Source organism: Pelodiscus sinensis, chromosome 5, assembly GCF_049634645.1.
Source record: "Pelodiscus sinensis isolate JC-2024 chromosome 5, ASM4963464v1, whole genome shotgun sequence".
Taxonomy (NCBI): Eukaryota; Metazoa; Chordata; order Testudines; family Trionychidae; genus Pelodiscus; species Pelodiscus sinensis.
In genome coordinates this window covers 112,568,328-112,585,161 of record NC_134715.1, presented here as the reverse complement: position 1 = coordinate 112,585,161, position 16,834 = coordinate 112,568,328, and positions in this window count along the sequence as shown.

Sequence of the window (16,834 nt, the reverse complement as noted above, 5' to 3'; positions counted from 1 at the left end):
CTCTCTCATGTGTCAATAGATCTGCGGAGGACAGAAGTACAGCAAAGTTAATGACACTCAGTGTCATTGACTGCACCCATAAAAAAGGCAACTGAGGCCCACTTTACCCCATACATCCACAACTTAAATCTACTATGCCTAGTTTCTAAAGGGAACCTGCTAAGGAGGAAAAAAAATTATTTGTGCCTTTTTTCCTCCTTTATGATGATCTGAAATTTTTTTGTATAGATTAAAAAGTGTTAGAAAGATGAGGAATGTCAAGTCTGGTCTCCTTGTTTTTGCTAATGGTTTCCTTGGCATAACCCTGGGTATGTTTACACTGCCACCCTAGTTCGAATTAGGGTGGCTAATGTAGGCATTCGAAGTTGCAAATGAAGCCCGGGATTTAAATATCCCGGGCTTCATTTGCATCTTGCCGGGCACGGCCATTTTTAAATCCCCCTTAGTGCGGACTCAGTGATCGCGGCTACACACGGCACGGAGTAGGTAGTTCAACCTAGGCTCTCTAAGTCGAACTACCGTTACTCCTCGTGGAACAAGGTGTACCGGTAGTTCAAATTAGAGAGCCTAATTCGAACTACCTACTCCAAGCGGCGTGTAGCCGCGGGCACGGAGTCTGCACTAAGGGGGATTTAAAAATGGCAGTGCCCGGCAAGATGCAAATGAAGCTTGGGATATTTAAATCCCGGGCTTCATTTGCAACTTTGAATGCCTACATTAGCCACCCTAGTTCGAACTAGGGTGGCAGTGTAGACATACCCCCTGTGAGTTAGGAATTTGGTTTTGTCCATTTTTCATGACACTGAAGTTTGCAAGTTCATATAGGTTTGTAATTAATCTGTTTGTTTGTTGATGGGTGCCTTTTCTTTACCCAAAAGAGCTGGAGAGAAAGGACTTGGCCAATGAAGGGTGCTAAGTTACTCAGTTCAATATCCTGCTGGTAGAGTATTCCATAATCTTTCGATTGCTATTTAAATCCTGATGTTGCAGGTTTGAGAGAACATCAGAGGATGCATGGGAACAGGAGCAACAGTCACCAGCTGGCTGTATTTTATGACCCAACCTTTTCTGTATCAGAGACAAGTACAGTTTTGACTTCAGTTCTTCAATGGACATGGGTAAAAAAATCACATAGTTAAAGAGAAGGATAAAGTAACTTCTGTGAACCTGCTCTGGAAGAATAATTGATCCCCAATACTCAAAGTGGGAAGTATTTTAGACTGTTATTCTAGTCCTTCTGCTATTAGTCTGGAACCCTGAGGAGATGGAGGAAAGAACAGTTGGAGTTGAAAAAAGTGAAGGGGCTACTCTAGTTTCTCTTATTTCCATTTCTTTTTGATGGCTATATGGTACAAAAAGTTGGGGTTTTTTGGTGGGGATATGTGAAATTACCTCACTCCTTGTTAAGTAATAGAGATGTAGCCGTGTTAGTCTGGTCTTACTGAAACAAAAGACAGGACTATGAAGCACTTTAAAGAATAACAAGATGGTTTATTAGATGATAAGCTTTTGTGGGCCAGACCCTCTTCCTCAGATCAAATTGTGGAAGAAAATTGGCATGACCATATATACCAAAGGGATACAATAAAAAAAAAGTGAACACATATAAAATTGACAAATCAGATTTTAGAACAGACGGTGGGTGAGGGGGGGAGGTTAGTATATATGAGATAATGATATTAGAGGTGATAATGGGGGAATCTATCTTTGTAACTGGTAAAGTAGTTAGCATCTTTGTTAAGGCCTATTCGTAAAGTGTCAAATTTAAGCATGAATGACAGTTCTGAGGTTTCCCTTTGTAGTCTGGTGTTAAAGTCTCTTTGAAGTAAGATACATGTAATTAGGTCGAGACAATGCCCAGTCTGGTTGAAATGACAACAAACTGTTTTTTCTTTGTGAAACTATCTGATGTCTGATTTGTGGATATTAATTCTTTGGCGAAGTGTCTGAGAAGTTTGTCCAATATACATAGCAGACGGACACTGTTGGCACATGATGGCACAAATTATATTTCTGGATGAACAGGAATATGTGTTAAGTAGGAAGCAATAGATCAACCTTGAAGAAACTGTGAAAGCATGATTATCAAAAGAGAAATTACCAGTCACTTCTCAGATTAATTTTAACATTCTGCTCTGAATATTAGAAGATACATTTGCAACAGATGTTTCTTTAATCCTTTCCTTCAGGCTAAATAGCTTTACAAAATCCTCCCATGGGCTTTGATAACCTAGTAAAAATAACAGCTGAGTTACTGGTAATCACTAATCTTGCAGTATGCATTAGCTCACCAAATAGACTTCTAATAATTTTCTCACGTGTATCAGATTTTTGCTTGTTGTTATACCAATTGCACATTTCATCTATTCTGAATGAAATTAAGGATTTAGTAGATTGACTATATAATTTTATTCACCAAATGTAAACTATTTTGAATAAGAGCATGGTGAAGATGGCTCAAATATGAAGTGTACCAGATTAAAATAACTGAAGGGTAGATTCTGCCCTCAGCCTGAATTAAGAGTAGTGAATCTGACCCAACTAGAATGAAAGCCGTTACTATACCTCAGTTTCTATATTAGGATAAATCTCAAATAATCTATCACGGGATCCACTCACCAGCACTAGTAGTACTTCTTCCTCACTATCCTGGGCAGTTAGTTGTGCCTTTGGCAAAATCCCTTCCATCATCTTCTCACTCCGGTCCCACACTCCAAGAACTGCAGCCTCTTCTTCATGACTCAGGCCTGGTCTACACTAGGCATTTAGGTTGAACTTAACCACATTAGGTCGATTTTTTTCAAAACAACGAGGCCACACCTCCATGCCCATTCCACTGATTTTAAGGGCCATTAAAATCTGATTTTGGTACTCCTGCTTGTCACAAGGAGTAACGGTAAATTTGACCTTGCATGGTTGACTTTAGGGTAGCACAGACACAACACTGTGAAAGTTGACTTTCTTGACCTCCAGGAGGTGTCCCACAATGCCCATTGGGACTGCTCTAGCCAGGACTTTCAACTCTGCTGCTCTCTAGGTGCACAGGAAAAGCCTCAGGAAAATTTTAATTTGATTTCCTGTTTGGGCAGTCTGGCAAGACGACCTCAGAGCAGGCAGCACAGCTGACCATAAATGCCCCAGGTCCCGAATGAGCTTCAGCATGGTTTGTGCAAGAGATCTTAAACCTGGGGCCTCATTTCCATATTACTCGCGCAAGAAGCCGCGAGTGTAGACATAGCCCTAGTGTGGTTACTGAGCAATGCAAGTGGTACCTTGACCACAGTAACAGTTAAGCTCAAGAGACCTCTACAGCATGGACTTGTAGCCAGCTGGCTTTTAGCTCAGAGGGTAGAGGTGCCTATATTCCACTTCAAAGGTCCTAGGTTCAAATCTGCCAGTTTGTGGTTACACAGGCTGTAGAGTTAATTAGCTTACCTGACCACTTTAACCCCTTTCAATCTTGTAAGGAGTAGACACCCTATCACAGAATCCTGGAAATCAGTAGGAGCAGAATTGAGTCAAACCTGAGCACTTTTGAAAATCCCACTCAATATAACTATTAAAACTCAAGCGAGCAACTAGCAAAGTGAAATTATCATTTTTTATTACAATTGTTATTCGTCTTGCCATGATGCCTAGAGGCGTCAGTCAGGAACTGAGGCCCCATTGCACTAAGCGTTCTGCATGCACCTCATCATAAGTTAGAAAAGAGTTTCCTAAAAGCTTTGCCAGCTTGGAAATTAATACACATTAAGAAATACAGACTTCTGCAAGCTAGTGCTTTGTGTGTCTGCTTCCTCACACCCACCCTATAAAAACCCTTCAAAATAGACCTTAGATGTGAAAATGACAACAGCACAGGTTCTGCTTAGCAGCCAAGTCCAGTTTAAGGAATAGACTTAGGCCACAAATTCTTGGAGTCACAAGATTACATCAGAATCTGTTTTCATTTAAAGAAAGTCCTTGTGATTCTGAATCAAGACTTAAAAAGATGGAGCCATGTGCAACCGATGCAGTGGCATCTGCTTGAGTCTGCAAACAGCCTGAAATAACAGCACTGCCTACTCAGTTCAAAGAATATTATTCTAAGATCTGATTCTCTAAGAAGGGCTTACCAACACTGTCTTCCCAGGAGCAGATGATTGTCAGGAGGGGAATATTGTAGCAGGCCTTGCCCATCCGCCCCATCAAATGCACATACCACAGCTATTAGGGTGCCCTCTTCCACTGGAGAGCAGGGGTGACAGCCTGTTCAGTGCTGTGTGTGTCTGGCTCTGTGATTTTATTGACTCCAGCAAACAACAACTTGCCTTCAAAGCTGGTTGCATCTCAGGTTAGGAGATCAATTTATCCATACATCTTTTCTCCTAGTAGAGCAGCTCATTTAGGAACTCTGCATCCTGCATTGAAGGGATGTCTCCAATTCTTCCTTCCTTCATTCTAAATCCCCCCGTACAACCTAGAATTAAAACGATTTTTCTTTTCTTAATGATGCTGTTGAAGTGATTTGATTTCTTTTCTTCCTCTTATAAACCCAATATATTGTTCTCACTCAAGATCCCCAGCTGATGACTTGTTTGCTTTCATTGTTGGTTATTAGTTTCTGTTTCACTGCTGTGTCTGAAACAGTGTCGCTATATAAACACAGAATAACAAAGCCTCTATGATTCCTTTTGTGTACCACCACGGATCCTCTTGCACCAACTCATGCTGATGAATATTCTTTAAACAGTATGCTCTGTACCAGAATTGGGGGCCAATACTTTCTTGCCCTAATTCCTCTAATGACTGAAGTGATGTTTACACACACTACACACTTTAGTCTGTGCAAGTTTGTATTTTGCTTGGGTGCCTGGATACTTGTCTATTTGCACTGGCACTATACATACTCTCCATGAGTGCTTGCATCAATGTAAAGTGCATCACACCACTAGTAGCTGTCCCAGTATTCCATGAAAAACACAATTTCCTTTTAGGACATATTTGCAGCATTGTGTGGGATTGTCACAACTTGCCCAGAGATTTCTTGAACCTACGGATGAAGTTCCCACCATGCAATTTTCTCCATCACATAATACATTCCATGTCCCATAGTTTTTGTGGCATTTTTTTAAAGTCCTGCAAACGCATGGAGCTCTTTACGATCTCCGCCAGAGTTTGTTGATAGCCATAGCAAAAAATAATTTCCATGCTGCGGACATTTAGGAAGCACCTGCAAACAGTGGAATAGCACGTCTGTGCCCAAGATGTGAGCACTGGCTGATGGGAAAAATTGACCTACCAGCTCGTAGATGCAGAATGGCTATGGAACATGCTGTTGGTAGATTGAAGGGACTGTTTACTTTCTAGATTAGATCCCTGCAAAAAAAATCTTAATGGGTGTTCCTGTCCGTTATTTCCTGCATGGTCTGTTATTTCCTGCTATCAGCATGTAGGGGCAAGGCGGCGTGGCTGTCTGCTGAATTTAAACAATCAGACACCAGGGCTATTAGAAGAAACCAACACGGAGCTATGCAATTGAGAGGCTTTAAAGGTCATTTTGACAGTCGGACACATGGGTGTTCTGTTTTGACAGCATGTCTGTCTTCTGTAATCTAAATAATGCATTTTTTGTTTTTGGTTGGTGGTATCTATTCTGTTTTGCCTGCTGTGCACTGTACTGCTGGGCCTGGGGCTTTGCCACCGCCTGTGAACTGAGTGGGGCATGCTGTACATTTATAAATGGGCTGGGTGCTTTCCTGAGGCTATGGATTCTGTCGTGTATTTATACATACTGTTTGATTTCTTGTCTGTTCTTCTGCATTCTGTAATATTTATTGTGATCTAATAAAGATACATTGATTATCCAAAAATATAACTTTTGAGTGCAAAAATTCAGTGCACATAATCGAAGTGTAGAGAAACCCACACAATATCTACCCTCCCCCACCCGCACCCCCACACACAATCAGTGAGGTGGATAGCTGATGGGCTGCTATCTCCTCCCTAGGCTGGCGAACATGAGGATGCAAAGGGTTCAGTTGCTCTAGGGCCTGCAATTCAAAGGTGCTCAGGGCTTCCAGTTGCTACCACTATGGCAATTGTAGCAGCTGCCACCAGAGCATAGGGGCCCTTTAAATCGCCACGGCAGTACTGCGCTGCATGCTCCGTGCAGTTTTGAGGGCTGGGAGGAGAATGGTGTACCTTCCTTGGTGGCACAGAGGGCTGGCTGCCCCCAGCCCTGCTCCTTCTGCCTTAAGCCCAACCCATTTTGAGTGCAGAGCCACCTCCCCCCGCAACTTGCCCAAAGGCCCACAGAGGCTGTCTGCTCCCCTGCCCTGCCCCAGGACAAACATTGTACCACTGATACAGTTACCTTGGAGACAACCCTACCTAGGGACTAGCTACCTCTACATTCACTTGACTGCTGCTAGGCTACTGCAGCTTCTGCAGGTGCCTCTGACACACACAGCTTCCACTGCCGCCTCTTAGGTGGACAATTCTTAGTAACTGGCAAGGTGGGCTTAAATAAATTCCCCTTGCCAGGAAGATCAGCCAACCACATGGTTCCAGTTGTTCTCGTCACTACATGGAAAAGGCACCGAAGTTTAACAAGAACACCAAAGGTTGGCTAAAGAAGGGGAGCCAAAAAGGATGCCAAACAACAACATAAGCAATCCAAGATTGCACCAGGGCCTGACAAGGAATAACAATGATTAAACCCCAAAAGTTTCCTTATGGTTGATATTGCCTCCACTTACCAATATACCAGTAAAACACTGAAAAGTGATTACCTCTGTCTTGTGCAGCTAGGGATGGGAAGGATGTTGGCAGCATGCAGCATATTGTAAATGCACCAGGTCTGCCGCATAGCATTAGATTTCCTATTTCCCTTTCTCTCTGTTCTTGGCAAAGTTCATTTACTTTCACACAGCCTTGCTGCTGATCTTTGCATTGGTGTCTGAGTCTTCTGCCAGATAAGACTTCACTCTGACACAGGGTTAATTAACAACTCCAGCTGCTTACAACATGTTTTTTTTTTTCAGCCTCATGACTTCTCAGACAGTTTCCCAGGATGTGTCATTTGCGAGCAGTCTCCTCAGAAAATGGCATGTTGCCTAAAAATGTCTTCAAGTCCTTTCATATTGTTACACCCTGCAGCCTATACAATCTGCTTGTAGACATTCTCATTTCTATAGCTGTTTCATAGCTGTCTTTGCACAGTGTTGTCTTCCCACAGGCCCAGGAGATCCAACACTTCTTGTCTGCTCCAGGCAGGAGCAAATCTAATACCTCTCAATGCATGTAGAACAGGCATGGTCGAGTTGCATGCAAACAAAGGTGAGCTACTAGGTGTGCTCACCAAGGTGAGAACCCAGGAAAAGGCATTTCAAAAACATTCAGGATTTTTAAAGTGAGGGTTTGCTTCCAGTCTCTGTAAATTCTGGGCAGGGGAGTTTAAAACTACAAGCAGAGCAGTCACTGTCATATGGAGCAAGGAATTGTGGTAGGTTCGACACAGGTTATGAAGTGTCTACACTTGCACGGAGTCCAGCAAAGTACTCTGACTGTGGCTCTGTGCCACAGAGGGGAGGGTTTTACTGTGCTGCTGTAACATGCTGCTTGCATCAGCCAGAGACAAATTTGAGTAGCGACACAATAGGTCGATGCAAGAAGACTTACAATATCACTTTGCAACAGAGACCACACCTGCAAGCATCTTTTTCAAAGCTTTTTTCCTCATGTCTATCTACCAAGGTCTATGTGCGATGGGGTGCGGTCACAGGAGATCCCTTGGTGGGGCTTCCCAGAGTGGTGACAAGGCCACTGACACTCGCCTCCCTGCTCTCCGGGGCTTCTCATCGCCCCGCCTCACTGGGCCAGCGCCCTGGTCTCCCATATCCAAGGCACTGAGCTGAGATCACTGCCTCCCCGAGAAGCAGTACAGACACTGAATCTCTTCAGTTCCAAGGAAAATGCAGTTTAGGGCCCAGCTTCCTGGGATACCACTCCCCAAATGGGATCAGAACCCCCAAATAATAATAATAGTAAGTATTATTATTATTATTAATAACAATAATAAATAATGAAAGGGGGAATGTACACGCCTATTGCTCCCCTTATAATAATTATTTACACTGGGTTTGATAGAAAATAAAAGTGATCTTATTAAGTACAAACCGTAGGATATAAGTGGTAATAAGTGAAAACAGGCAGAACAAAGCAGATTACAAACTCAAAATAACAGAAAATGTTTAGCTAATTCTGCACCAAAACCTCAGTACAAACTTGTTACAGACTCATTACAAATTCACCATAAAATTGTTTCTTTTCCAGCTAAGCCTTCCAACCAGGGCTGTTCCTCACTGTGCAGTCTTTGGTTCCTTTTCTCCAGGACTGTTCAGCCAGCCAAAGACAAAACACTCCTACTTTCCTATTGTTTTTTAAGATTCCCTTATTGTATGGGAAGCCACCTGTCCAATCCTTACCAACCACTGCTAAGACTTAAGGATAAAAGGCTATATGCATATGGTTGCCTAGACATTGAGGCCTCCAAGCAGTGGAACCACCCTTGATGACTTTCATTTACACGTTTAAAAATCATAAAACATTCCATACTCCATATATGTCCAACTTTACACACAAGAATGATGCATGCACCAAATAAGGCATACAGATCCAGCAGATCATAATATAAAGACTGATATATTACATGAAACAATTTGTCCCAACCACCTTGGAGTATATTTGTGTCCATAAGTCCATTTAGGGTTGCCAGGTGTCTGGTATTGAGCTGGACAGTTCGGTATTTTTGCCTCCTGTCTGGTAAAAAAATTCAGAAAATACCTAAAATGCCTGGTACTTCCTGATTTTTTCCTGGCCAGGAGGCAAAAATCCCAGACTGTCTGGCTCAGTATGGAAGCAGCCTGGCAACCCTAATGCTTACCGGGTTCCGCAGAGATGCTGTCCAGTCCTGCGCAGGGAGGCAAGATGCAGGAGGCCGTCGGCTGCCTGTTAGGGCCAAAATACACCTCACCACACATTTCTTAAAGGGGCTATGCTGTTTTTGTTTTTGTTTTTTGTTTTGCTTAACAACTCTCGGGATCCTTTTTTGTTTGTATGGTATTTTTTCTGAAACCATCTGGCAACCCTAAGTCCGTTTCATAGAGCATGGGGGGAGGGGGTCAGTCACACTATGTATTGTTTGACTCTCTAGCCACAGTCCTCCAACAACTTTGTCATCCTTAGTAATAACTGACATTTAATACTGACTGAACAGATTACAGTGGATTAGAATACCAGACACTTATCACACCTGAGCCTTCCCACTTTTCTTCTACTGGTCTCTTACGGAAGTAGATAGTTATGACACTTGCAGGGGGGACCCAGGGTCATGAGGCACCTCAATACCACCTGCCCTTAGCGTGAGCAAGCCTTAGATGTGCCTTGCAAGGGCCAGCTCCCCAACTCCATCAATCACAGGCAACAGGTCCCTCTAGGTCTATGCAGGACCACTTGCCCTCCATAGAGTTACTGATTGATATACTCCAGCTCCCCGGCATTCCAAACATCCTAGAGTGTCCAGCCTCTGTTCTTCTGGACACTTGCAGTATTGAGAGATTCATTGCTTCCAAAGAAGCCTACAAGCATAATCTTAGCTCACCACTCTGCTAGTTCATTTTGAGGAAGCTTGTCACTCTCATTTGCTGCTGTCACAAATTCCTGGATGGCAAGGGCTTAAAAGTACCAAATCCAGTTAGTCTGTCATGTTAACATGGTTGGTAAACATTGGAGCTGCATGATTCCATCTAGAAGAGGCAGGTAGCAAAACCTCTCTCGAAAGGACTGCACTTAAGAGGGACAAAAATAGACCTAAAGAATAGCTCACCTGCTAATTGCGACAAAAAACACACTAGCTTTCTGAAAATGGTGATTTTTCCTGTGACTAAAATACCCTAAAGAATACTTTCCACTTTACTGTTAAAACAAATTATTATTTTGATTCCACAGAGATTTTAATGTTTTGTGAAAGACAAAAGCCTGAAGCAGCCTCAACCCTGGAGTCACTAATACCTAGTCCACAATAAACCAGGCAGGTCAGGTTAAGGTATGCTATCCAGCTACGCAAAATGTATAGTTGGATTCGGCTTACCTTAAACCGAGCTGCTGCAGAATCTACACTGCGGGAGGCCATAGACTTTCCTTCAAACACAGAAGTTCAGAAATTAGTTCCAGATCATTAATTAGCTTGTAAATCAATATAATTTTCCATGTATTAAGTGCTCAATTATATACTAACAAGATTTGACTAACTTTTGTAACCCCAGTTCATCCACACTATTTCTCTTTTTAAAGGCTGTGGATATAACACTTGTTGCAAGAGATAGGTGGAAAGTGGCTTCTCTCTCTCCCTCATGAAAAGTTGTGATAAAAATAACCACCAACGCAATTTTAGTTGATTTTTTTCCCCTACAGAAAATTTTGATTTAATTGAAACATTTTGGATTTTGGTTGAAAAGTCAAAATTTACACAGAAAGCAAATATTTTTGGGAAAAAAATAGTGAACCCAATTTTCTTTCAAGAACACTTGACTGTCTCTCTCATTTACACCTAAAATTATAGGTTAATGCCTGTAATTAGTGCAATATTATAGGCTTATGGGGCATTGTATGAGCACCTAAAGGCCATCTCGAAAACCAAATTATTGTGTTTACTTCATATTATTCTTTGGTGTTCCATGTCCACAATTATAAGAATCTAAGATTCTAAGAGATTACTTCTGAACTGGCTGTGTAGTATAATTGCAAGTAATGAAGACCCTTGACAACTACTAACTTAAATGCCTACTTACATAGGACAAAATAACCCTTATAACGTACTGTATGATAATGCTCCAGTTGATGGCTCTGTTTGAATCAATAGGCCAACATATTTTGTTAATTAAATATGAAACAATCTTAGAATTCCGAAACTTACAAAGTCATAAATGGAAAAATGAAAGTAACTGAGTCAAGATGTTTAGTACAGTGTAATTATGGGTAGTTACAAGGCCTTGATATTTATATACTTATTGTTTGCAAATGTTCCAAGGCCTTTGATCATTGCATTGAGAGGGACTACTAAGTAGTAACACACATGTTTTGATGCTCTTTTAAAGAAAAATATCTTGTGCTTAAACATTTCTTTCCAAAATGAAACACTGCTGGAGGTATAATACAATTATGATCTACATTAATCTGGTATAGTGATAGAAATGTAGCCATGTTAGTCTGGTGTAGCTGAAACAAAATACAGGACTATGTAGCACTTTAAAGACTAACAAGATGGTTTATTAGAGGATGAGCTTTCGTGGGCCAGACCCACTTCCTCAGATCAAATAGTGGAAGAAAATAGTCACAACATTAATCTGGGAGAAACAGTTCACAGGAGCAGATATTTTTCAAGAACAAACAGAAAGAACACCTATCATCAGATGAAAACCTACTGCAGGCAGTTAGGACTAACTATATCATTCTGTTCACACTGTTTGGCTTGCACTGGTGTGACTGTGGTCTTGTCTACACTAAGAAAAAAGGTGTGTTTTAATACATGCTAAAACCCTAGTGGAAACAAGCGAAGTTGTAGTTTTAACATAGCATAAGGTTTACCTCAACCAGCTGAGGTATGTCTTCACTGCCGAAAAGGGATTTTTTTGTTTGGTTTTACAGAGAGGTAATCAGTATGAATATGATATTTATCTAAAATGCTAGTGGAGATAAGGGACTGTAGTTTTACTACAAGGTAATTACATGAGGTCATTCAGATGTGGTAGGTGCAAGGCAGACCATGGTTAGCTATCTCATGGTAAACACTACAGGATTCTAGCCTGCACTAGGATTTTTTCCATGGCAAGATAACTAACATGTGCTAGTAATCCGAAACATCCCTTTACCCTCATGGAACGAGGTTTACAGGGATGACGGAATTACAAGCCCATTATATTTTGAAATAACAGGTTTGTTTCAAAGACGTGGAATAGCTATTTTGGGATATCAGAAGTATCCTGAAATAGCACCACAGTGTAGATGTACTCCTAGGGCTCATCTAGACTATGCTAAAGTGTCGAAAGAGGATATACAAATTCCGTGGGAATGTGCATATCTTCTTCCAATCTCACTTTCGAAAGCAGTTTTTTCGGCAACTCCCAGCCCTTTTTCTAAAAGCCATGTAAACCTCATTTTTTGAGGAAGAAAAATGCATCCAGACTACTTTCATTTTCAAAAGCGCCACTTTCGAAAGTGAGATCAGAATAAGATATGCAAGTTTGCGTGGAATTTGCATATCCTCTTTCGACACTTTAGCGTACTCTAGATGAGCCCTTAGAGACTCACAAAAATATACATAGTATCATGAGCTTTCATGGGCAAAACCCACTTCAGTTGAAAGAGATTGGCAAGAGATTGTGTGTGAGCTGAAGAGCGAGTCAGAGAATCCCAGACCTATCTGCGAAAGGGAACTACCACATCTATCACTGTAAAATGATCACTAGCAGGGCCGGCCCGAGTCCTTTTTGTCAGCCGACGGTCAGGGCTCCCTATATCTGTCCCTTAAGACAGGCTGAAGTTCTTTTAAATTGTGCTTGGTTCTATTACAGCAACTGAAGGAGTCAGGTTAAAACTTAAACAGTTACAGGTTTATTAAAGAAGCTTATAAATCATATGGTTACAATGGCTATTGCTCTATTTCTTAACTACTAGCAAAATATAGATACTGCTAGCAAAATATAGATCTTAAAAATAGTTACAAAGAAGATAAAGATAGAAAAATAGAAATAATGGTACCAAGTAACAGCTTACTCTTTCTATGTGTACACTTAAGACAGAGGACCACATCCAGGTACAATTTTTACCCCCTTCTGTGCCTCTCAACTCCAGCATGTCAGGCCAGGGCCGGTCCCTCAATTCCTAGGAAAGACGAAAATACGAGGTGGGCAACCCCATAGAACCTCGGGAGGTCAAACACCTAACCCGACCAGCAGGTAGAGGGTAGAATGACACTCAAAGTGAGTGTGTGCTGGGCCCATCTTTTATACTCATGGGGTCACGTATTTCTCTTTCTTGTCTGTCATGCCAAATGGGGCTGGTCTGTCTTTTGTGAGACCAGTTCTTACAAGGGAGTTGTGAACTTAATTTACACTTGTAAGAGAGATAACTAAATTGGAATTACTGGGGATTCTTTTCTCAGTGGGAAATTCCTCTTCCAGGGACTGTGTGTGTGTTCGAATCAACATAGGTGCCAGCCGGTGGCAGTCTCGCATATCCTGATCTCTCCTCATATCTATGTTTCAGCTTCTCAGGATCAGATGAGCCAGCATAGACTATGCTGATTTTATTGCTCCTTCTCTGTCCTGTATGCTTTAGGAAGGCAAATAAGATGGATGTGATGGAGGCGGGCTGTCTGGCCACACTTTTGGTGCCCTGGGCCCGGGCACGCGGCGCTGTCCCCGGGCACAGGGCGCATGTGCGGCCCCCTCCCCCGGGGGCGCGGGCCCGCCTCCAGGGCACACGGCGCATGCGCTGCCCTGCCCAGCCCGGCCAGCGCTGCTAACGCACACGCCAGGCCGTGTATGGCCCCGCAGCCATAGGGGCAAGGGCGCTGCTATCCAGCGCTGCGGGGCCGGAGCTGCGGGAGCCGGGCGCGTGGCTCCTGACAGCAGCTGTAAGGGACGCCGCGTGGCCCTTACCGCTGCCATCAGGTGCCCCCCGTGGGTTGGCACCCTGGGCAGCTGCCTGGCTCGCCCATGCCTCCGTCCGGCCCTGATCACTAGATAGACATTTAGATGTGAGATGTAGGAACTAACTCTTTAAAACCTGAGGTCTCAGAAATAGCTCTCTCTCTCTCTCTCTCTCATTTTGGTTTAACTAACATTATGCTATTAAGAAACAGGTTGCCTTTGGGTAGATCTGCATCCAGCATCCATACTTCTGTAGACAAAGCCCTAAAGAAGAAAATAAGCTAGTTTATTTTGTATTGTTTTTACTGAAGATCTCCTCGCCTTAAAGCAGATATCATCAAACCTTACACAAAGTTTCATTTTGTGTGATTGAGCTATGCAACAAAATGGCCCACTATAGAAGTTAACCCAGAAGTACTGAGCTCACTGACAAGGGAGAGTGAAGCCTACTCTGCAGCTCTTGCCGATCTTCTTCTGGCTTTTAGCTTATGCTGTACAAGCATGTGGCTTTAGTCCATAAGATTACAGGTTCAATCCCTTCTGCCACAATGAGGGTCTGTTGGCTCTACCAAAGTAATTGGCGTAGCCCAAGCCTGGCTCACAAACATGGTTACACTCAGCTGCTAAGGTGTTCATTCTCTCTGGGCTGTAAGACTGAGCAGCACAGAACACGAATACAATACTCACTGCACCGACAGGGTGTTCCACTGGAAGGGTACGTCTACACTTGCTCCCTAATTCAAATTAGCAATTTCGGTCGGCTACATTTGCATCCCTAGTTTGAACTAGGGAGCAAGTGTAGACGTACCCAAACTGACTACATCATACCAGTTAACAAAAAGGGGGCCAGAACAGGGGTCTTTTGCTTCAGTTATAAGGGACTGATCTTCCACTTCACTTACTTTCTCCTTCTTGTCCTTTCTGTATTAGGACAAATTCAGGTGGGGTATAAGTGGCTGGGGTGTAAGTGGCTGCAACTCCCTTATTCCAGCTCTGATTCCGGTCTGTAATTCCTGGTATAAATAATTTCTAAATAATACCCCAGAGATCAAATTTATAAGCAGAACGTCCATACTACCAACCCCATTATTTTGAAATAACGGGCCACTTCTTTTGACATCTGTACTCCTGCTTTCCTTGGAAAATAATGCTAATTTTGATATACTTATTTCAAAATAGCATTAGTGTGGACTCTCTGGTGCCGCAATTTTGAAATAACTACTCCCCAGAGTAATTTGAATGAATTACTCCCTAGTGCTTTCTGGGGCACTAAGGTGAGGTAGCACGTTCACATTAAAGGAGTCTGCCTCGGACTAATTTTGAGGCTTTCCCGTAATGGGGACAAGCTATTTTGATTTTGTAAAATCAGGAGTTAAGTCAAATTTAGTTATTTCAAAATCATTTCCTAGTGTAGACATACCCTAAATATTAAGTGTGCCTCATCTTCTCCTTTGAAGTCATTTACTTCTGTATCTTCTGCCTGCAGAAATTAACTGTCCCTGCAGAAAAAACTTAAAAAAACAATGAATAGTCTAATAGCATCTTAAAGGCTAACAAAGCATGTAGAGGGTATCATGCGCTTTCGTGGATGCAACCTTTTTCTTCAGATGACTGGAGTATTAGAAGTTCAGATCCAAGAATAAATAAAGGGGGGAGGTTTGAGAACAAAAAAAATAAAAAGAGAAAAGGAGGGGGTGAAAAAGAGAGAGCAACATTGAGTAGCTGGTTCAAGTAGTTACAAGAGGCTGATAAGAACAATTAGCACCTCCATTGTTTGTTTGGTTGGTTAACTCATTAGGATGTGAAAGGTAGTGTGCGAGCCAGCCAATGTCCCTGTTCATACTATTTGCATAAGAATTAAACTTGTAAATTAAGTTAAGTTCCAATCGTTCCCTGTGTATTTGGCTTGTGGAACTGGTCTGAAACAACATGGTGACTTGGATATCCATTAATGAATTGGCACCAGGGCTTTTTTCAGGGGTGAGCTCCTGGATGATTATGATGGTGGTGTGTTGCCTGGTGGCTGGAAAGAATTTGTGAGGTTAGGGAGTTGTCTGTAGGCAAGGACTGACCTTTCCCCCAAGGCTTCTGACAGTGAGGGGTCATTTTTCAGGATAGGTTGTAGATTGTTGATAATGCGTTGGAGGGGTTTAAGTTGTGGACTGTAGGGGTGTATCTAAATTACATGGCTCCATCGATGGAGCCATGTAGATTAGGCTGATCAGCAAAGGGAAATGAAGCCGCGATTTAAATAATCGCGGCTTCATTTAAATTTAAATGGCTGCTGCGCTGAGCTAACAAACAGCTGATCAGCTGTTTGTCGGCTCAGCTCGCTAGTCTGGACGCTCCCGCGCCGACCTGAAAGCCCTTTATCGACCTCACCGTTATGCCTTGTAGGATGAGGTTTACCGGGGAGGTTGATAAAGGGCTTTCATGTAGGCAGGGGAGCATTCAGACTAGCGCGCTGTTTGACTAGCGTTCAGACTAGCATTCAGATCAGCTGTTTGTCGGCTCAGCGCGGCAGCCATTTAAATTTAAATGAAGCCACGATTATTTAAATCACAGCTTCATTTCTCTTTGCTGAACAAACAAATCTACATGGCTCCGTCGGTGGAATTCTGTTGTTTTCTCTTTTGGGCCTTTCTTAAAGTAGTTCATGTCTGGGTACTCTTTTGGCTCTGTCGATCTGTTTTTTCACTTTTCTGGGTGGGTATTTCAGTTTTAAGAATGCTCTATATAGATCCTGTAGGAGTTTGTCTCTGCCTGTGGGATTGGAGCAAATCTAGTTGTATCTTAGGGCTTGGCTGAATACAATAGATTGAGAAATGTATCTGGAATGGAAGCTAGAGGCATGAAAGTAAGTGTAGCGGTCAGTAGGTTTCCAGTATAGGGTGGTGGAAATGTGTCTGTCATGTAACTGTACTGTAGTGTCAAGGAAATGGATCTCTTGTGTGGACTGATCTGTGTTTGGGAAGCAAGGGCGGTACTTGGCTACTGTCTTGGGGTAAAGAGAAGAATTCATTTCCTTAATCAGGACTTCCTAAGCTAAATGTGACACAAAAGAATAGTGCAGGGCACTTAGAATGATGTAGACTCAATGTCTTTAGCATATAATATTTCCTGTCACCTTTGTGACTTAA